This window comes from Mytilus edulis, chromosome 2, assembly GCF_963676685.1.
Source record: "Mytilus edulis chromosome 2, xbMytEdul2.2, whole genome shotgun sequence".
Classification (NCBI taxonomy): Eukaryota; Metazoa; Mollusca; class Bivalvia; order Mytilida; family Mytilidae; genus Mytilus; species Mytilus edulis.
The window spans coordinates 90,305,592-90,320,827 of record NC_092345.1 but is presented as its reverse complement, the minus strand read 5'-3'; the positions used below and the strand labels follow the sequence as shown (position 1 = coordinate 90,320,827).

General features: G+C 30.9%; 1 long non-coding RNA gene across 1 annotated transcript; it reads left to right on the top strand.

The window, feature by feature from the left end:
• Window positions 1–12,038: 12,038 nt before the first annotated feature.
• LOC139510711 (uncharacterized) lies at window positions 12,039–14,549 on the top strand. Its single transcript, XR_011661968.1, has 3 exons — window positions 12,039–12,267; window positions 12,523–12,598; window positions 14,381–14,549. It is a non-coding gene; the product is annotated as an uncharacterized lncRNA (long non-coding RNA).
• Window positions 14,550–15,236: the final 687 nt, after the last annotated feature.

Sequence of the window (15,236 nt, the reverse complement as noted above, 5' to 3'; positions counted from 1 at the left end):
ACATAAAAACCAATCGGACATTTTATTGTTTAATCGAATACTTGCGGTTGTTTGCACATATAAACTTTTAATAGAGTTATATATTTTCCCATCAATATTATAAAGCAACAGTTTGTACAGCAACATATCACGATCTACGAAATCAAAAGCCTTTTTTAGATCAATAAATGAGGCAATAACATTAGGATTGTTTTTTATTATGCTGTTAAGGGTGAATATATGATCCTCACATGAACGATTTTTACGAAAGCCGTTTTGTTCCTCAGAAAGTAAATCATTTTCCTCCAGGTATGAAGACACTCTATTGTTTATAAATCCACTGTACAGCTTCGAAACACACGACAACAAACTGACTTACCGTTCTTTGTTCTTGAGACAAGTCGCCTAATTTCATCTATAGTTATAGCTGAATTCAACTCTTCATTTTCAATAAACAAAGGATCGAGTATTCTTTCTTCTAATAAGACTTTATGACTAGAGTCTTATTTTTTAAAATTACCATCGATATTGTCCGCTGAACTATCCATATTGTATATATTTTCAAAATCTGTTTTCCATTTTTCTAAAACAACCTTTTCAGCACTAACAATCTCACTATCTTTGTCATATATTTCCATTGGAATAGAGGAATGTCTACGAGGCCCTAGCAGTTTGATTTTGTTCCAAAAATCCGTAGGATTATTCGTCGTCATAGTTTCAATGTCAGTGCACATACTTTGTTTATATTGCCTTTCATACTGGCGTAGCTTGCGTTCAAAGGTTTTTTGCGCTAACTGAAACTTTGTTCTAAGTTCATTTTTCACATTGGTACGTCCTTTGAACTTCAAGTACTGTTTTTCTTTTGAATGCATATCATTCCATAACGTTTGTAGGTCATCGTTCCAAAATTGCTTTTTTACCTTTAGCCGTTTTTTCGAGGATCCACTGGTGTTAAAAACTGGAATTTTATCGTTCATCTCCTGTATTATTATATCACAAAGTTCCGTGTATATATTATCTATATTTTCTAGAGTTTCTCTAGTTTGTTCAATGCAATTTTACACATATCGGAAGAAAACATATCATTTGGCATTCATTTCAATTTAAATCTATTCGTTGATTGAGTAGGGCTGGCTGGAATGCTGTCTGTAAATATGGATTTTATAGACCTAAATTCTGTTACCAAGACTGAGTGATCCGGACGTTCACCAAGGAGGTTAAAAAGATTTGCCTTTTCTACAATAGATCTTGTTGTGATTGTTTCAAACGAAATACACTGGTCTAGATAATCTTGCGGGACATAAATGTAATCTACCACGGATTTCCCTCTACCTGAAATGAATGTGAAGTTATCTTTATCTTGATCGAATCTTCCATTCAAGACGCACAATTTTCGATTCGTTCAAAAATTCCGAGAAGGTGTTTTCATGTCAGTTAACGGTTTTATCAAGCGATAATCGTGACGGTAATTCATATAAATCAGAATAATCCTTCAGTGATCCTATTCTTGAGTTAAAATCGCCACAGAGAAAAATGGCGTCCGTATCGCATTGTTCGTATATATCAGATAAGATATGTGCAAAATATCCTTGAGAGTCTCTTCCCCAAACTGAGTTTTCAGGAGGTAGGTAGCACGAAAATACAATAAAGTTAAAATCTGTGCTTTTTGATTGAAATTTACCACACATAACGCCATCTCGTATTATGTCAATCGTTTCATATTTATATTCTTCAAAAATACAGTTTTTAATCAAGAGTCCTACACCATCTGATGCCTTTGGGGCATTCCTATGTATATATTGTCTATTAAATCCTTTCCAAGTATAACCATCAACTTCAATTTTATCGATTTCTTTCAAATGCGTTTCACAGATACTAAAAATGTCTGCATTTACTTCCTTTAAAATTGCTGTACGTAATTCCTTATTATTTTGAGTCCATCCGCAAATATTTAAGTGTCCCAATCTAATAGTACCACTGTTCCGGGTGTTGCCCTAATCGTTCTTAGTTTCCATGTCAGTGTTGTCAGTATCACTAACCGGTTCATTCGATTTTTTAAGAATTTTCCCGTTTCCGGTAACTCTGTACGATTTGCCTTGTGGTAATTCCCGTAAAATCGTTCAATGCGGGATTTAAAGGATTGGATGTAAACATGTTTGTAATAACCAACATCGTTCAGCTTATGTTTATTTCTGAGTATAAGTATTTTCTGATCCTAACTTTGAAAACTGATTTTAACGAGACCCGGTTTGTTGTGAAATCTTGTTGTCAAGCGTTTTGTTGCAACCACTGATATTTGAGAAGAAACTTCGCCTAAGCTGTCAATTATCTGTTGAACTTTGTCTTGGAGATTTCGCCTTCAGTGAAAGGTAAATTGTTTACTGTTACCGTTACGTCATTATTATTTAACGGGTCTGCTGGTTGTGTATTACCTTTAACACCTTGATCATTATATTGATTGTTAAGGCCGTGGTCAGTAGGATTAGTAATAAAGTTAAGAATATTTCTGAAATATTTTGGCAAGAGAAAAAAGTGGGTACCATTCATTTTTCAATAGCTATTGATCTTTTAAATGTTAACTGTTAATTTCGGTCATATTGACTTCTGATAAGATGTTGTCGTGCTGTTAAATTTTTCTGTTTACATTACCACGGCGTTGTTATTAAATACATTGACTACCCATGAGTGTCTTGCACGGTGTACTTTACTGCGATAAGTCCAAAAAAAGTCTGCTATCGGGTTGAACCTTTTGACCTGTATTTAGCTCTTGACCATCACATGCTTTTACAGTCTATCTCTATATACATTACTTCCTTAAAACATAAAATTGTGTAAAATCAATCCGCATTTCAAGGGCAATAATCCTTACAGGAGCGTTGACTTATATGACGATGTCATGACGATCATTTTTGCTGTTTACATTTTCTCCCATTCTTCTCTTGTTAGGCTGCTCCTCTTGTATCTTTCGCTTCTCTTTTCTAAAAAAAACCACAAAAATGGTTAGATATCGTCTTCTAATGGCAATTACTCCTTTAAGATTCGGCTGACAATTACGACCAAATAAAGTGGTTTTGCTATTTACTCTTTCACTTTATGAGTAATTGAATTTTTTATGGTAATCTCAAAATGCATCATTTTAAGACAACACTCCTATAAAAGCAAGCTGTCCAACAGTTTTGATATATATACAAAAAACATGTAAATCCTTACAGTTCTTTCCGGGTCAATATTTGTTTAACTCTAACAGTTTAAAATATAAGACAATTATAAACGTCCGTATTAATAAGGACAACGAACGCCTAATGATGATACTAAACAAATTCACACTAGACCTTTGTGCCAGGTGAAATAAGTAGAGCATTGTGTGTGAATAACGCAAGTTTGTATCATAGGCACATATACCTTAAGTTATACAGTATATGTCATTTGTTTCTTTTTTTTAGATGATTACTTATTGGTCATGCGCCATAATTTTAATAGTTAGAGAGTAAGACACAATTTTGATAATGAAAGAACAATCCGCAATTGTGATGATGTGAGAATAATGTACAGAAAATCTTTTCATTGTGCTTACATTATAAGATTAGATTTAAAACCAATACCGATCATCATTAAGGTCAAAATCTGCTCTCAGTCTTTGCATGTGTTTTTGCAAGAGGCGACATACATACAATGACAAATATCAGTAAAATCAACTTTCTTTATTTCAGAATCTTTCACATTTACAGTGTATTATATTGTTTTGTAAGGATTTATCAGAATAAATACAATTTGTGAAGTCGAACCGGTCTCGAACTGAACATGAAAACAAATCCAGTACGAAGTATTTTCAGATTTGAACAGGTTGCATTTAATGAAAATTTGTTATTTAGTTTTTTTATTCTTAAACATTGTCATTAAAGATGCTTCATAGAATTTTTGTTTCAAATTTAATTCTGTTAATTTTTGTTTTTATTTACTTCATGTCGAGATATATATATTACAGGGAATTTGTAAAACCAGGGATTTTGTAAAATCACTGGACTATTCAGTGATTTTGTAAACTCACTAACAGTTTCAGTGGTTTTGTAAAATCCCTGAAATTGTTAGGGATTTTACAAAATCACTGAAAATAAGGCTAGGGATTTTGTAAAATCCCTGATTACAATTAAGTATAACTTGCTTTTAGGAATGTGTTTTTCTTAATATAAAAATAGACTAATGATCACTAATGATTTTGAAATATATTTGTTTAATAAACACTGTGAGCTAAAACTAGTGTATAATGATGACTAAAAGGCATATAAGCAGATATTTAGACCACTGTGAATTTAATTATTTATGCATGGCAAGTTTGGATGACATCTACTGTTACATCATTGCCCTGCTTTTCGATGCATGTCTGTATCAAATCAACCTGTCCTTCAGAAAATTGAACTCTTTGCTTATTATAGACTTAACGACAATAACTCTACTGTAGCAGCTCTACATTTTTTTTTAGTTGGCTTGCTCTCAAAATTTTGAAAAGTTCTAAAGCTTTGTTTGAAACATTTGCACACTTACTATTTGCGTACTTTTAATAACATTTTGTCCCTACCACCATGACCTATTGATTTGTGAATTTTCTGAACTATGCTTTACATGTCTTCAAGACTTAGTCTCTGATGCATGATTTTTTATTATTAATTGGTTTTGGCTTTTAACTAGCTGTCAGTAACTGCGAGTACTCTCAAATCGTATTTTCTTGTTAATTCGACCTGTTGATACTGTTTATAATGCTTTTTTGTCATTTTTTATTTATACGGATCTTGTCTGTACACCAGCTTTGATTATTTGTAATATCTTCACTTATTCTTACAACATTTGTATAAACTTCAAGATTATAAAAAAAACGTTTTTTTTCTAAAGTGAACATTGATTGGTTAAATATTTTTCAGTCATGTCCTGTTTTTGAATTTGTTTGTTAGCTTTTTGGTCATGAATGTTTGTCTCTAATATTTAATTAACTGTACATTTGCATTCAGATATCGCAGATCAAATTTATTCGTTCATTGTTTAATCATACGTTTTTTGATTGAGTTAAGTCTGCCAATTGATATTTTATCGTATGTTTTTCTTTGTTGTGATGTTATGCTATTGTTTCAGAAAAAGGGAGAAGGTTTGGATCCATTAAAACGTTTAATCCCGCTGCAAATGTTTGCACCTGTCCTAAGTCAGGAATCTGATGTACAGTAGTTGTCGTTTGTTTATGTAATATATACGTGTTTCTCGTTTCTCGTTTTGTTAATATAGATTAGACCGTTGGTTTTCCCGTTTGAATGGTTTTACACTAGTAATTTTGGGGCCCTTTATAGCTTGTTGTTCGGTGTGAGCTAAGGCTCCGTGTTGAAGGCCGTACTTTAACCTATAATGGTTTACTTTTTAAATTGTTATTTGTATGGAGAGTTGTCTCATTGGCACTCACACCACATCTTCCTATATCTATTTACATTATATTTTTAAGACATCTTTCTGTAATGAATTGTACCGTTTTTAACGATTTTTCAAATCTCCACATTGAAGAACTTCATATCTACATTAACCAAATTATCTACTTTCATTTGGATAAAAAGAGTTGAGATAGTTTAGAAACTTATTAACAGATACTTCACTTTGTGGTAGAATACATGTAACTGATATATGACCAAAGTAAGTAAAACTATTTTCATTTTTGCTTGGTTAGAACCTATTCATAAACTTGCAAATACAAAACAAAGTATTCTCACCTATATTTTCTATTGTCTTTTTATATTAATATTTTGTGAATGTAATTGTTATTTTGTAAACAGCAAAGTTTAATAATACAACACTTATTTGCTTTTTATATATCAATTTTCATGCAACAACACGATGCTCTTGCTCTGATATGTATTTTTTTACAGAAATTCTTTCAAAAGTGAATGAATTTATTTTACAAATTCCCTGAATTAAATCAGTGAATCTGTAAAAAAGATCTTAATTATTTCAGGGATTTTGTAAAATCACTAGTCCAAATCAGGGATTTTATAAAATCACTAATCAGTTCAGTGATTTTACAAATTCCCTGAAATTTCAGTGATTTTACAAAATCCCTGATTTCACAAATTCCCTGTAACATATACATTCAAATCTTCTCAAAGTACTCAATATATTGACGATGTACACCTTGAGGGCATCTGATGAATATGTCAATTTTTTTGTTTTATAATTCTAACTAGACACACCCGCGAACTCGCGGGCATTCAAATCGTAGTTTAAAGTATGTAAAGTGTTGTTGGAAGAATTTTGTAAAATATTGAATGACTGGAGAATTTCAGCAAAAGTATCATAAGTCATAGGTTATTGGGACAGGAGAATGTTTTTTTTTATCCCTCCTCCTTTATTTCCAAAATTCCCAATTTTTGGTTTTCAATCAATTTCAATATGAACATACATTTAGTATGTTATGAACATTAAGTAAGGAGCCTGTATTTCAGTGGTTGTCGTTTGTTTATGTGTTACATATTTGTTTTTCGTTCATTTTTTGTGCATAAAATAGGGCGCTAGTTTTCTGGTTTGAATTGTTTTACATTGTCAGTTCGGGGCCTTTTAAAGCTGAGTATGCGGTATGGGCTTTGCTCGTTGTTGAAGGTCGTACAGTGTTCTATAGTTGTTAATTTCTGTGTCATATTGGTCTCTTGTGGAGAGTTGTCTCAATATGGCAATCATACCACATCTTCAGTAAAAGATTTAATGACTGGAGAATTTCAGAAAAGGTATCAAAAGTTCACATGAATATTTTTAGCGCTTATCTGTATATTATGAACATTCATTACAGTAACTATATAAATATAGTGTATTTACTTTCAATTCTAAGTTTACTAATCGATTCATGGTGGTCATTGATATAGTATACACTCAGACTCTCTCTATTTTTAATAAACTATGTGACCGCCGTAGATAGTAAATTCTAAGTTTACTAATCGATCCATGGTGGTCATTGATATAGTATACAGACTCTCTCTATTTAATAAACTCTGTGACCGCCGTAGATAGTAAACTTGAAAATGATAGCAGATAGAATTCTGAAAATACACTTTATTCTTTGTATATGTATGTTCAAAGTATACAGAAAAACGCAAACCGGAAGTCTTTTTTCTTGTTTTCTCCCAAATTACTCAATCTGAATAATCATATGAATGGATGACAAATGCGACTATGCACTGTACCTATAGGACACAGATGCGTGTTGATTTATTTATTGTGGAAAGAAGAGAAGCGACACACAAAATGAGGTCTTCTCGTTTAATAGTGTAGATAATAACTTTAAATTTTATTTTTTTTCAATTTTTAATTTTTTTTTTAATAGTTCAAAGGATGCTAAGAATCGCTTCATTAAGACTATACATCATCGTTGTGTGAACACCTTCATAGCTCTCTTTTCATTTCTAATACGTTGAATTTGTATGTGTTTCTCTACTCTCATGCCTTTGTTATTATCAGAAAATCATTGTTTCGTGAAAACTTTATAATAGGGTTGTTTTTAAAGTTAAGCATGCTATTTTCCGTCTTTTCTGTCCAAACATGCTACATATAAAAAGAAGATGTGATATGATTGCCAATAAGACAACTGTCCACAAGAGACCAAAATAACACAGACATTAACAATTATAGGTCACCGCACGGACTTCAACAATGAGCAAAGCCCATACCACATAGTCAGCTATAAAAGGCCCCGATATGACAATGTAAAACATTTCAAACGAGAAAACTAACGGTCTTTATATGTATGGTAGGGTAAAACTTTATTGGCTTACAATACATTTATTTTCCTTGAAATGTTTATACAAAGTCAATGTTTATAAACAAAAACACACAGTCATATGCATAGACAAATACAGTTACTTTCATGGTTTACTTTTTGAAATATTTCATTTGGATTTTCACATATATACAATATGAAAATACAAAATTTCATATTTCAATACTTTAAAAAAAAATAGAGAACTATTGCCATTCTTTTTTTTTCAAAGTATCGATTAGTTTAAAGGCTTTTCAGTTTATAGGCTTCAATGTGGAGTTTTATTTTTGTAGGTTTCTATAGTGCCATAATCTAAAATGAAATACCATTTGAAGATCCAATTAAAATGCATCATTTTACGATAATAACTCCTAAAGGAAGCTGTCTTACAGTTTTCATATAAAAAAAGACGGCAAATTCTCAGTTCATTTCGGGTCGGATTTTCTTATCCTCAAAAGTTACATTTTTTGTAACAATATAATCAACAACAATATTTTCGTTTTAGGTATAATTACTATGTTTAGCCTTTGCGGCCATATCAATTGGCAGGTAGGATCACCAAACATATTATTGAAACTATATACAATAAGGATGTGAAAGCGGACGCCTAGTGATGCCATTAAAAGCTCTACCTAGACCTTTGGGCCAGGTGAAATAAGTAGATCATTGGGTGGAGATAGTGTATCATAGGCATGGGTATTTTAAGTTATACAGTATATGCCATTTGTTTCATTTTGTAGGATGACAAGTTCTTAGCCATGAGCCATAATTTCAATAAATAGAGAATAAGACACAGTGTTGATTATGTGAGAATAAAACGCAAATTCGATAATATACAGAACATGTTTCCATTGTGCTTACAATATAAGATTATATATCAAATCAACCGATACATATGTAAAGGTCGAAATCTGCTCAGTCTTTGCATTATTTTTTTCAAAAGGCGACATACATACAGGGATAAATATCAGTAAAAGCAACTTTCTTTATTTCTGAATCCTTAATATGTTTCTCAAGAATTTTATTTGTTTAGTGATGATTTTTTAAAATTAATATAATTTGCGAAGTCTTACCGGTCTCAAACTGAACATGAAAACAAATCCAAAACGAAGTATTTACAGATTTGAACAGGTTGCATTTAATGAAAATTTGTAATTTGATATTTTATTCATTGACATCCAAGCTGCTTCAAAGAATTTTTGTTTCAAATTTAATTCTGTAAATGTTTGTTTTTATTTAATGTTGAGATATATATGAAAATATTCTCAAAGTAACCAATTTATGGACGATGTACACCTTTAGGGCATCTGATGAATATGTCAATTTTTATTTATTTTTCCTTGAAACATTGATACAAAGTCAATGTTTATAAACAAAAACACACAGTAATATGCATAGACAAATACATTACTTTCATGGTTTACTTTTCAATATATTTCATTTGGATTTTAACATATATATACAATATGAAAATACAAAATTTCATTTCAAAACCCTAAAACAAAATTAGAGAACTATTTACATACTTTTTTTGCAAAGTATCGATTAGTTTAAAGGTTTTTCAGTTTATAGGCTTCAATATGTAGTTTTATTTTTTGTAGGTTTCTATAGTACCATAATCTGAAATGAAATACCATTTGAAGATCCAATTATAAGTACAACGTTGGTAGCAAAAAAGATGAATAGTAAAACGTACAGAAGTAGTACAGCACAATAGAAATTTAAAAAAAAAACGCAGTTTAAATGTATAAATTGTAAACATCCAGTGTCCGTAAAATGTTTGTGACAAAAAAAGTAATTATGTCCTGTTAGGAATATGCTTCCTCAATAACAATTTAGTGAACTAGTTGAAACACAATATTAATCATTAAAAAATGCACTTGCTGAAACTGTCGATCTTTATCTTAAGAACGTGTTATAGTATTCTTTTATCTGTCTTTGTAATTAATAATTTCAACTGTTTATATAAAAAAGAAGATGTGGTATGATTGCCAATGAGACAAATGTCCACAAGAGACCAAAATGACACATACATTAACAACTTAGTTAGTCTATTTTTAAAAGTATTCATTTGACGTGGCTCGGTACTTGTACAACCCCTCTTTGTGTTGTGCTTTGGTAAATTTTTGTATTCTTGTCTTTCATTTTGACCAATGTGCTTTGTCTATATGTTTTTTGTTTGTCTTTGTTGACATATTTGCTTGTTTTTTGTATTGATTAAGATTATAACACAATATTGACTGCTACACATATCATGTCTGTTTGTTTTGTTTACACATCGTTGTCAATATAATGGAATTGCATGCGACTGTCATACAAGTTAGAGGTTTCGACTATCATACATATATCCGTCGAACGAAATAAATATGCCTAATGGAAACCAATTTACAAATTTATTACAAAATGCTTGCAGAAAACATTCTATTCATTCGCTTTACTTTTGCAAGCATTTTGCAATAAATTTGTAAATTTGTTTCCATTAGGCATATTTATTTCGTGTGATGGATATATGTTCTTCGATATAAGGACAGTTACCAAGTTGCAACTATTACATATCATGTTATATTGGGTTTTTATTTGCGATTTTTCTCGCTTTTATAGTTATGTTTTGTTCTACACATAATAGAACGCAACTGCCTAGGTCTCGACTTCTTTTCCTAGTTTATGGCTATCATTGAGAACGATGTATATATATCACTTGATTACTAAGTAGTACATGTAGTGGAATAATAAATGTGTCAATTTGCTCTTCATTTTGTTTTCCATAAGCCTCTTGGTGGAATGAAGAAAATCAACCACGGACGTCTTTGGATTTTGTAAAAACAAAAGTTTTGACAAGCAAAAGTTCCGACAAAGCAAAATAGAAATTTCATAGAAACAGTAAAAGAACAAAAATACCGAACTATGAGGAGAATTCTAATCGGAAAGTCCCTGATTAAATGGCAATATCAAAAGCTCAAACATTTCAAACGAATGGATAACAACGATTATATTCCTGACTTGGTACATGCATTTTCCTTTGTAGAAAATGGTTGATTAAACCTGGTTTTATAGCTATATAAACCTCTGACTGCCGTAGAAATCGGACATGAAGACGAAATTTCTTCAAGACTATTTTTATATATAAAAAAGAGAATATGCTATAAGTAGCACATCTCACTAAATACAGTTCACAACTATTTTTCTAAACCTCCAAATTGTGTATTTGTTTATTTGGCCTAAACGCTCAAAGTTCCATCTTTTGAATTACTTAGATCTGATGATGCAGTATAAATGTTGCGTTCTTTTGAAAATGAATGTCCTGTTTTACCTACATATTGCATCCAACACCTATTAAGATCATTATTTTTACATATCAAATAAAATCTTACTAAATATGAAATTGTTAATAATAAGTCTACTTATTTACAGAACAAGTTCCTTGTCAAGTGGACAGCTACATGTACATGTATTACATGGACTTACATATACATACTGTCGATCTATATAATACATGTAAGTGTTTCCTATGTATATGATGTAAACTTGCAAAATTTAAACATCGGTAGTATATAAAGACTTTTCGAATTATTTCATACAGATAACTCTCAATTAGATATCTCAGGTGAGTCTTATAGCTAAATCATGGTTAATTTATTTCAAAACAATCACTTGCTTTGTTGTTAAACTTACACAAATATCGACATGGTGAAGAACCATTTAACCAATTTGAACTTGCCATTCATTATATTTTTATCATGAAATTTATATAAAAAAAAAGAAAGATATATTTGTTTGGTGGTTGATAACTATCAATCAGATATAGCAGGTGAGTCTTCAAGCTATATATGCCATCCGTATCAAACAAAATGTTTCAGTTTGCTTCATATAAAATTCCCAACGATTACCTTTTCTATGATTTTCAACACGTTTACTTATAAAGTCTATAGGAAGCATCATTTAGAACATTTTTTCATATTGTAAGATATCTCAATATATTTTATATTATTTTCACGGAATCTTTATTTTCATGGATGTTGCAGTCTAACACGATGTTTTGCAATACATACACAAGTATTAAACATTAAGATATTGGTGCACAAAAAAAAACATGTATGAGAATATACAGATTTATTTGTTAGTTAATTGTTTATTTATTTATTATTTTTAAATTTATTTTTCTTTCAATTGTGTTACAGTGCCTGTCAGTGCATTATTCGTGTTATTATTTAAGCGTTCACAAGAATAACTTTCTCAACAGACATTATATTGTCATATAAATGAAAATTTGAATTTTTCTTAATTCTAGTCATCAAATACTATCAAAATGAACAAATCCATCATCCTTGTCCTTGTCCCATGTCTTGTTGCTTTCGTCATGGCCCAGCAATACGGATACCAATCCGGATACCAGTCAGGATACCCAGCTTACTACCAGAATCAACTCAATGCATACACACAACAGAGAGGACTGTACAACTATGGAAACGCTGCCACAGCTCAACTCAAAGGAGCCAAACTCCTTAACTACTGTAAGTCTAATTTAGTTATTAGTAAACACAAACGTGCGCCGTTGAAATTTATAGATTCCACAACTTCTCTTTTGTTTTATTATGTCTTTTCCAACTCAAAGTTTAAATCAATCACATCATATATGACAAATCTTTGTACACTGCAAAAATATTTGATAAATTAATAAGTATAAGAATAGAGCTAAATTTCAAATATTCATATGTCATGATACAATATAAAACAATAATAAATATGACATAATATGCTTGTTTCAGTGTTCGGATTCTTGCTTCTCTTGGACATTACAAACGCAACAGGAAACTCATTGACCAGCAGCTTAGGTTAAACTATGTAAGTATAATTGATTGTGGAATGTATAACATCCATTCAGGCTTTTAAAAATCAACATATGAGGGTTTTTATTCTTCTTTTTTTTTATAAATAAGGCCGTTAGTTTTTCTCGTTTGAATTGTTTTACCATGTCTTATCGGGGCCTTTTATAGCTGACTATTCGGTATGGGCTTTGCTCATTGTTGAAGGCCGTACGGTGACCTGTAGTTGTCAATGTCTGTGTCATTTTGGTCTTTTGTGGACAGTTGTCTCATTGGCAATCATACCACATCTTCTTTTTTATATATTAGTACATGTTTATTCACGTCTTAACAAATATATACGAGATATAACCGTGTATAGAACAGATTAATGTAAAACAAGTTTGCTTTAAAAAATGAATTAAATGTAATCTTCCAGAACATGTGTGTTCTAATAAACACTAATCTGTCCGAATCCAGGTGTCGTTATTGAAGTGGTTTAATGTCTTTTCCATACTTAAATTCTATGATGCTTTTCACAGTTCGCTTTTTGAAAACCTTTTGGAAACCGAGTCTCATTTGCACCTGAACCAAACTCCTTTTCATTAATTGTAAAATCGAAATAACGTTATAAACATCTTTGGCGTCATAAAAAGGCCTATCGGAATTGTTGTGATAATAAGGAGCACAGTCGTAATTATCATTATAGTTACTTTAAGGTAGATTTATGGTATACCTCCATCTTGCATTGTACAATCACAGTACAAAATCGGTCTAATTATTTGCCCCAATTTGCAAATTTGGAGCCAGATTTGCAATTAATGGTAAAACTGTTTATTTGTATAAAGAAAATTGGGTGATTTATTGTATTATTCAAAATATTCAAACAATTATCATTTTGTTGGTTTTTTTAGAATCATATTTATTTTTAAATGAGCCATTTAAGGGGAGATAACTATTTTAGTCAAAAAATTATACTGGACTAATAGGGAAATTTTTTATTTTTTACTTGTTGCAAAAAAAAAGAAGTTCGGTGACACCATTTTTTTTTTTATTTTCTTAAAACATATAATAAAAACCTATCTTCTCACAACTTATATCAAAATTCTATCTCATTGAATTTTTGTTATGCACACACTGTGTTTTTTCATGAACAATCAATCTAACCGAATTTAGGCAATTTTGAACGACTCATAGCTTGAAAAATAGCATGGTGACCCATATTTTTTAATTATATGTTTGAAAAAAGCATAGTAATCTCTTCATTTTGGCAAATTATAAGAAAATTCTGTCTCAAAAAGTGTATACTTATTATCTACTTTAAGACATACAAAAAACGAATGAAACTAAGGAAACTTCATTAATTGTCCACGTGAAATATCGACAATTTGTGCTTTTTCATTCACTTGCATATTGTAATGGCACCCGAAACACTTAACCTTAAACTGGTCAGCGGTAAAATGACCATATGGCGCATTTCCAGTCCAAAAGAATGATTTTAACTAGAAATTGTATTCATCGGTGTTTTTTATCATGAAATATTGACTGTCAAAAGTAGGTTAAAAGTTTGTTACAAAATAACAATGGTATACACTTATAAGTGCTAAAATCTCATTTATATTTGTCTACAAACATATTGCAAGAAATGGAACGTTTTATTATGTACTGGGTAATAAGAAGAAATGTTATAGAAAACAAATATCCAGTGAAAGTGTGGTTCTAATAGGTAATCGAGTTAGGGTTATGATAATAACAATTTTTCATCGTTTCCCAATGCGTATGACTCAAACATTGTTAAACTTCATTAATGTTTTTATTTCAGAAAATGATCCATGCATATTCAGCTAAAACCTAGATGCTACTTGAGGATAACTTCAGTTTCCCACTCGACCTGTATATCTAGAAAATATGACGTTTCATCGTTCCAATTTTGTGTTTTCACAAGTCTGGAGAAGAATAATTATACTAAATAATAAGTGTGTCTTAACCGATGTGCAGTAGTTTATGTTAACATCTTTTACAATTCATGTTAATAAATATTTAAATAAAATATTTGTATTTATTACATCGTGTGTATACTAGAAAATGTTATACAAGATGGAACTCGCGCAAGATATTTAAGAGTACAGCTGAGTCATTTTTTATTTTCTATTAATTCTATTGTCCTTACAAATCCAGGAATACTACTCATGTAATGTGTGGTAGGGACGAGCCCCTAAAATAGGTCATCACTATTTTTCAGGTTAATGATATATAATAAGGTTAAGATAATGTGATGCAAAATTGGTAGTAAAATTTCAAGTTCTAGTATATGAAAGGATTAGACGTCGATTCTTTGAACAGATTCGATTAAACCCCTGTCGAAAATATATTAGATATTTCTCAACTCTATTGACCTTTCCGTGAAAAACGTAATAACGATGAATATTTGTTTTTGATATTACAAATATACTAACATGGCGGGTTACTCGATGTCTCAGCTGCTCATCCCAATCACAAAAGGATCGATATTCCCCCTCCACTCTCGAGGACTAAACGGAATACAAATAGGTGGGGATGACATTTGTTTGCATAATAAACAACAGTAATCTACAACTGAATGAACTGATATGTCTTTTCAACTTAGTATCTAGTACGAATATTTCATTTTGTGACGTCAAACATTGGTAAATAAACGC